This window comes from Salvia hispanica, chromosome 6 (assembly GCF_023119035.1).
Source record: "Salvia hispanica cultivar TCC Black 2014 chromosome 6, UniMelb_Shisp_WGS_1.0, whole genome shotgun sequence".
Taxonomy (NCBI): Eukaryota; Viridiplantae; Streptophyta; class Magnoliopsida; order Lamiales; family Lamiaceae; genus Salvia; species Salvia hispanica.
Window position 1 is genome coordinate 27,080,543 of NC_062970.1, and position 7,585 is coordinate 27,088,127.

At 35.7% G+C, this 7,585-nt stretch overlaps 1 long non-coding RNA gene across 1 annotated transcript; it reads left to right on the top strand.

Moving 5' to 3' along the window:
* Positions 1-4,647: 4,647 nt before the first annotated feature.
* LOC125192930 lies at positions 4,648-6,924 on the top strand. The gene is made up of 4 exons (XR_007171496.1): positions 4,648-4,987; positions 5,094-5,263; positions 5,625-5,726; positions 6,225-6,924. It is a non-coding gene; the product is annotated as an uncharacterized LOC125192930 (long non-coding RNA).
* The last annotated feature ends 661 nt before the right edge of the window (positions 6,925-7,585 follow it).

Here is a 7,585-nt window from a genome sequence, read left to right on the forward strand (position 1 = left end):
CATAGGATTCTAGGGACGTGTTAGTAACGACTTTGGTTATACAAGTTCCGTTTTCTATTTAATATCCGTTTTGTTTTTACTTTGTTTCTTCCCTAAGTTAATCTTGATGCTTCATGATTGAGTGACACAATCGTGTATGATTTAATATAACTTGCTTCATAACTGTGACAGAGTTCTAGCGAGTTAGGTCCACTTAGTAGACACTACAGTTAGCTTCCTTTAAAACGACACTGTTAATTGAGAGTGAGGACTTTTCAAGGGTCTTAGGAGCTTTTTGGAGTTACGTGTTAGGATTGACAACCCTAATCTTGTAATCAACGTTTGTTTCGCATGAGCATAATCTAGGTGACTCGTTCTATCAAAGTAATAACTGTGCTAAGGTATTGTAGTTGGAATTTTGTATAACCATAACTGTGAACACACATCCCTGGGATTCCCTTATCTCTATTGTCCTTCTCTTGATTTATTTGCTTTTAGTTGATCTATGCTCTTATTTGCTTTTAGTTTTTCAAAAGTTTTCAAAACCCAAATGATTTTCCAAATAGTAATTGAGTCTCAGTAGAGGATAAACACTTTGTGTTCGTCTTCCCCCGTATTCGATATCCGGTACTGACCTTTAGCTATACTATATATACTCTGTATACTTGCAGGTTTATTTAGTGCTAATAAAAAGTGCATCAGATGGATGAAGATTTAGCAGATATTGATATTGATATTAATATTGATGAGCTAGATGGTATTTTAACATTTGAAGACAGTGACAACGACTTAACAGATGATATCAATATCAATGATTTGAATGATGGTATGGATGCTATTTCTCTATATGATGAACTTTTTGATAAAGAAGATGAGATTTGGGTAGAAGATGAAGCTCAAGAGAGTGTGTTTAATGAAATGGAAAATATTCACTCTAGTGATAGTGATGAGGAAAGAAGGACAATGTGGCATGTGTTCAATGCTGAGAGAGATATGAAGAACCCAAAGTTCCATCATGGGATGTTATTTACAAACAAGGAAGTGTTGAAGCATGCTATTAAACAATATGGCATTGTAAACAAGTATAATGTTAAAGTTGTGAGGGATGAAAAAGATATGATTAATGCTAAATGTTTGAACTGTGAAGGGTAGATGATTATAGCATCTATTAACAAAAAAGAGAATGCATTACAGATAAAGAAGTTGAAAGACAATCATAGATGTGCTGCAGAGATTACTCAGAAATATATCACTGGTTGAGTGAAACTTACAGAGAACATCTACGAGTAGATCCTAAATTGTCTTCTAAATCTATGGCCCATCAGCGGGAGGTGGACTATAAAGCAAAAAAATGTAGATTAAAGCTTTGGGGAGCAAAAAAATATGCTTTAGAGAAACTTAGGAGATCAGAAGCTGAACAGTATGACAAACTAAGGGATTATGCAGAGGAGTTGAAAAAAACTAACCCCAATAGTAGTGTCTTTATAGGATCTGATCACCTTATTTTTCAAAACATGTATGTATATATTGATGCTTGTAAAAGAGGTTTCTTAGCTGGTTGTAGGCCTTTAGTAGGACTAGATGGTTGTTTTCTGAAAGGTAGATACAAGGCGCAACTCCTTGTAGCTGTAGGAATTGATCCAAATGACTACATATTTCCCATTGCATATGGGGTTGTGGATGTTGAAAGCAGAGAATCATGGACTTGGTTTGTGAGGAACTTGTCCATTGATTTGAATATTGAAAATTCAGGCTCTTGGACATTTATGAGCGATAAAGTAAATGTACTTTTTAATTATTATGTTTTAGGGGTTGATTGTTGCTTTATACTAACTTAATTAATATATTATAATTCAGGGATTAATTGTTGCTTTAGATGAACTTATACCACATGCAGAAAAGAGATTATGCGTTAGACATTTTTGGAAGAATTTATGCAGGGCAGCTACTATAAAAAATGGGCTAGAGCTGAAGGAATTACTTTGGAATGCAGCAAAGGCAACATATCAAGCAGATTTTTCTAGGAGGATGGCTCTTATAAAGAAAGAAGATATCAAGGCATGAGAGTGGCTTTTTAATAAGCCTCCTCAAAATTGGTCTAAATCACACTATAGAGATTTTTCCAAATGTGACATTCTCCTAAACAATCACAGTGAGAGTTATAACATGTACTTATTTTCTCTTTACACTATTACTAATATATACTGAAATTAGCATCATTGGTTATAAAACTGAAAGTTACTTTTGTTTATATTTCTAGCTATATTTTAGAAGCAAGAGATCAACCAATTCTTACTATGTTAGAAGAGATATAAATGAAGTTAATGAAAAGAATGTGTATGAAAAGGAAGGTGGCTGAAAAGTACATTGGATCCATTTGTCCCAAGATTGTCAAGAAGCTTGAGAAGTATAAGGGATTGTCTTCTAATTGTTGGGCAACAGAAGCTGGTGCTAGAAAATATAGTGTTGCTGTTTGGAAAATATATATGTGGTTGATCTGGAGGCTTGGACATGTAGTTGTCGCATATGGCAGCTTTCTGGGATTCCTTGCCAGCACACCATTCCTTGTATTTTACAAGAAAGGAGAAATCCAGAGGAATTTGTGCATGGATATTACCCCATAGATTTCAAGGCTGCATATGAATATGTCATAAATCCTCTTAGAGATATAGATGATTATGAACCTTCGGGTTATCTCCCGATGCAACCACCCCCAGTGACTCCTAAGAAAGGAAGAATGCAAAAGCGCAGGAGAAAAACAATAGATGAGCAGATATGCAAGTTAGCTAAAGATGGAACAAAAATTGTGTCCAATACGGGACAAATAAAGGGGAATTGTTCTAAGTGTGGAGGCCAAGGACATAACAAAAGGACTTGTGGCAGGCAAATTTCTGATGGAGGTGCTAGAGAAGAACATAGAGAAGAAAGTGTAAGCACTCTTGTGAGAAGAAGCAAACTAACAGTTAGAAGAAGGATGACTAGCATTTCTCAAGAGCCTCAAAACATAACAAGTCAGCTTCCCAATGTTGAGAATTGAGAGGATACTTGCCTCTTTCTTTAATGTGGATGTCTTGCCTACTTTTGTTCCTTTTTGAATGATCTCAATGACATAAGTCTTCACCATAGTTTTCACTTGACTATTATTGCATATGTTTTGGACGAATATCTTCATCTTAATTTTGAATTGACCACTTTTGTAGGCTTAAAATCTAAGTGCAGTTGTTTAAATTTTATTTCTTGTTTGCTTTTTAGTTGCTATTTACTTTATAAGTTTTGGTTGTTATTGACTGTGATTTAGTTTAGAAAATATGTCTTGGTTGTTTTAATTGGTTATGCATCTAAAAACATGGAGGTGGAGGAACTACAGAGGAGCTTCATTGAGAACACAAGTTGTCTATTTTTCTTATTCTTAGATGGTCACTTTAGTCAGCTTTAAATGCTTCATATAAAGCAAATCCGGATTTTGTGTTTGAATCTTTTTCCCTTTAATCAGTTGTTGATGCCCATGCTCATAAGTTTAAAGGCATCAGCTCTAGTAATAGTGAATAAAGTATTTGGGATGCTTGCAGCAAGTGAAGCAATAGTACTTGCTGTCAAAACCAAGCTTAAGGTGCTGCAGTGATTGGAGCAATAAATTGTAGCAGGAGATGTGTATTTTGTCATAAGTTTAAGGTTGTGAGAATGTTATCAAGATAATGAGTGATGTTTTAGTGTGGGAATTTATGTTTGGTTGAAAAAATTGTGGATGTATTTGAATTTTATTTTTATATTTGTCTTTAAAGAAGGGATTCCAATTGTGGCTGTATTTGAATTTTATTTCCATGAATAAAGAATTTAAATTGATTGAATATAAACAGAGTAGTTAACGATGTTAACTAAATAAGGAAAATGTATTAGTTTGTAACAATAACAAAAGATTTTGTTTGATATATGCTAACTTGAAACTTTTTGTATCAATCTGAAACACTAATGAAACATTTTGTATGTATGCTGCAATTTCCCCCGTTTTAATTGTACTACCAACATTTTATAATTATCCTTATTATAAGTGTTCCAACTAAAATTAGGAGAAACAAATAGAAGCATCATTGAAAAAACAAAAAATTTAAATAATTTGCCCACAACTTAATGACGATTTCTTTTACGTCTTAAATTATGATTATTTTTAAAATTTTCCAAACAATAGTAATTACGTCTCAACTTTTGTGGCCCTAGTGATATCCACACAGTTCCTGTTCCTTCCCAAAATGATAAGAAATGGTACTCTATAAAAACTAAGATTCAAATGGACTAGTTTTTTATTCAGTAAAAGAGTGCTACACATTGACTAAGTTTATTGGTGGGCACAGTTGACCGCCGCATCATTATTACATTTTTTTTAAAAATCAATCCATGCGGTCTCTCTCTCTTTGACACAGGTTGGTTGAGGATGTTACACAGACTGGACGGTCTTTCCTCTCATCTCACCATTCATTGGTTGATATTTTATATCTTTAACACTCCCTCCGTTCCACAATAATAGGGGTGTTTTTCCATTTTCGTCTGTTTCATAGTAATAAAGTCATTTCTACAAAAGGAAATAATTAGGGCAGTTAATGACAAATTAAAGGTTTTAATTAAAAACCCCTCATTACACTTAACAATTAAAAAAAAACAAAATTAAAGAAATGGAAAATGTTGAATCCTGTTCTCTCTCTCGACCTCACCCATTTGTGCAACACCATTCTCTCTCTTCATCTCAAACCCTACTCTCTCTCTCTCTCGACCTCACCCAAAAATTCCGGCAATTCCACCGCCTTCTGATTAGAGAACTCTAATCTATCGCTCTATGTCATGGTCGCCTTCTCACGCCTCTGCCGAGCCAGTAAACCTGCGATTCCCTCGGTGGTCAAACCCACGCAACCCCCTCGCCGACGCATTGGAAAATTAGTGGCTGATCCCGCGGTTCCCGGCATGGTAGAAATCTGTTGAAGAGCTTGATGTAACGTTGGATCCTAATTTGCCTCAGGTTAAGATTTTTCGAGTCCCATATGAGTTGGAATTGCTCAATTTTGGTTATTCATTACTCCACATCTTTATTTAATTCAGTAGTACTCTGTATGCGTTTTGAGCAGGGTCTCGCTCATTTGTCATGTGTAATGCTGGTTAGAGCGAAGGATCTTATGTTAGAGCATCTAATTCATACCTTTCCCTTTCCCTGTCATGTCAAAGCTCTATCACGAAGTGATCAGCGTATCACCAGGAAAGTCTCTGAACTTTTTTTAGAATAAGGATGAATTCTAAGGTGATTATTTCTAGCATTCTATCCAACTAATACTGAATATGATGTTAATGAATGGATTTTTTGACTTAGAGGAGTGCCTTCTGCTTGAGTCTGATTTTTTTTTTAGTTAGAACCCCTTTGAACCTCCTTTGACTGTGTCACTGTTGGCAGCAAACATTGAATGTGCTCCAGAGAAGAATGGATATCTCCTATTTTGTATTTATATGTCCCTCATGCTCCATAAAATAGTTAAACTCCAGTAGGATCCACTTCCTAGCTAGTGCATGTCAAATGACTTAACATTAAGCTGACAAAAATAGTTGACTGTGCTACTAGAAAGCATTCCAGTATTTTCTGATTCTTGTATATATGACCATATCAGGAAAAAAAGTGTTGTGGACTACTTAGAAGTTTTAATAAGCAGTAAAGTCAATCAATTGTGGCAACTACCCCCAGTCCTTGCAGCAATTGCAATTCCTTCATGGTACATTTTCATTTTCAAACATTTTTTGATGGTCGGGTTTTGCATCACCAAATTACTGTTTTTAGAACCTTATGATTGGGAAGGTTTTACACTTTGATAGATTTTCATGTGTGTGTATGTTTGTGTGTTCTCATTCTTGTTTTGATGTTTGGTGGTAATTGTTAGAGAAATGCCTAGTATGGGATTATCTGGAACACTTTCACCACGTATTGGCAACTTAACTCATCTTCGCACAATATAAGTTCTTCCTTCAACTGATTTTATTTGATTCATTTCATGTTTCTTGATTGAATGTTGCTTATGTAACTGATAATGCATGTATGTACTCATCCTCATATTAGTTGGCTTAGTTTTTTGCCTATTGAATCATTGATGAATGCAGCTATGTATTCTCCCACTTTTATTTGTTTATCAAGATCATTGAACTAGATTTGAGACCCCCCCTCTGTTCTAACATGATGAATCTGTTATGACTTGCTCCTTTCTTGTTTTTTGCAGGCTAAACTAATTAGCCCTATAAGGAAGTCGACGCCAAGTTTTTGGTGTCAATGCACACAAACAGATGACTTGGGTGAAATCTTTCTATACTGTCTTTGCTTGAATTGTTGAGCCCCTGATTTAGAGGATAAAACTGTGATATGCTTGAATTATGGTGTCTCTGCCTCATTTTATTTTATGTGGTGTACATTGTTGGTTGGTTGCTTGGAAACTTGTTTGGAGTTTTGTGCATTGCTGCTTAGTTGTTGGTTGATGTGCATTGTTGGTTGTTGTGCATGGTTGGCTGACTGTTGGCTAGTTGTTGGTTGATGTGCATTGTTGGCTGACTGTTGGCTTATTATTAAATGGTTTGTTGGGTGTTTTGTGCATTGTTGGTTGGTTGTTGGGTTCTGTACATTGTTGGCTGGATGTTGGCTTATTGTTGGCTAGTTGTTGACTGGTTGAGCATGTCATGTGCTATATGTGCATTATGTACATTATTGGTGGATTTTGTAAAGCTATTTAATGGGTGTGTTGAACAAGTTTTGCTTTGCTATTTCATGTCTGCATACAAAATAATTTCCATTCAAAAAGCTTTACAAAAATATGCATGATTTATACATTATGTTTGTCAACATAACACAATACTCATGCAACCCTTTAGCTTAACAAAATCTAACATGCACTACCATTTTTCAAAAAAAAAAAAAAAAAAAAAAAAAAAAAACACATAATGTGCATTGCCATAGCTTAAACCTCTTCAGCCCCTGATGCTCAGTCCCTGCAATCACTTCAGCCCCTTCAATATGCTCAGCCCCAATCACTTCAGCCCCTTCAAAAACTTCAGCTCCTTCAATGACACTTGCCCCACCTATTTGTTGAATACCGAAGATTGGGATATTATATGAAGCCCTTCATTACAGCCCATTGTCTTCAAGTATTCAATGGCCTCAATGGCCAGGTCCACGAGAACTTCAAGATTGGTTGGAAGTTGGGCATGTCTCCTGAGGCTTGCCTTTCCCATACATGGGATTTTGTATTTTTTTTTGTCCCTTGACCTTCATTATCTCCACCATACAGCCTTGCAGAGATAAGAAAACATTATCCAATGTTTGAGGAGTTAAATCATTGACTGATTTCTCCACAGCTTGAACTAATTCATCTAAATTCTTGCATGCAGTCTGATGTTGCAATGACTGTATTGCCCTGAACCACCCTAAGTCGTTCACATTAGTGTCAGGTGAGTTTGGTGGTTGTTGAACTAGTGACGTTGAGAACCCATTCGGATTGGCAGTCTGTCTAAAATCTGGATCATCATCTGAAATGTGTGGCTTTGCATTATCTTGTTGTATCTTGATATACTTGGTTGTCCCATCTGGCCA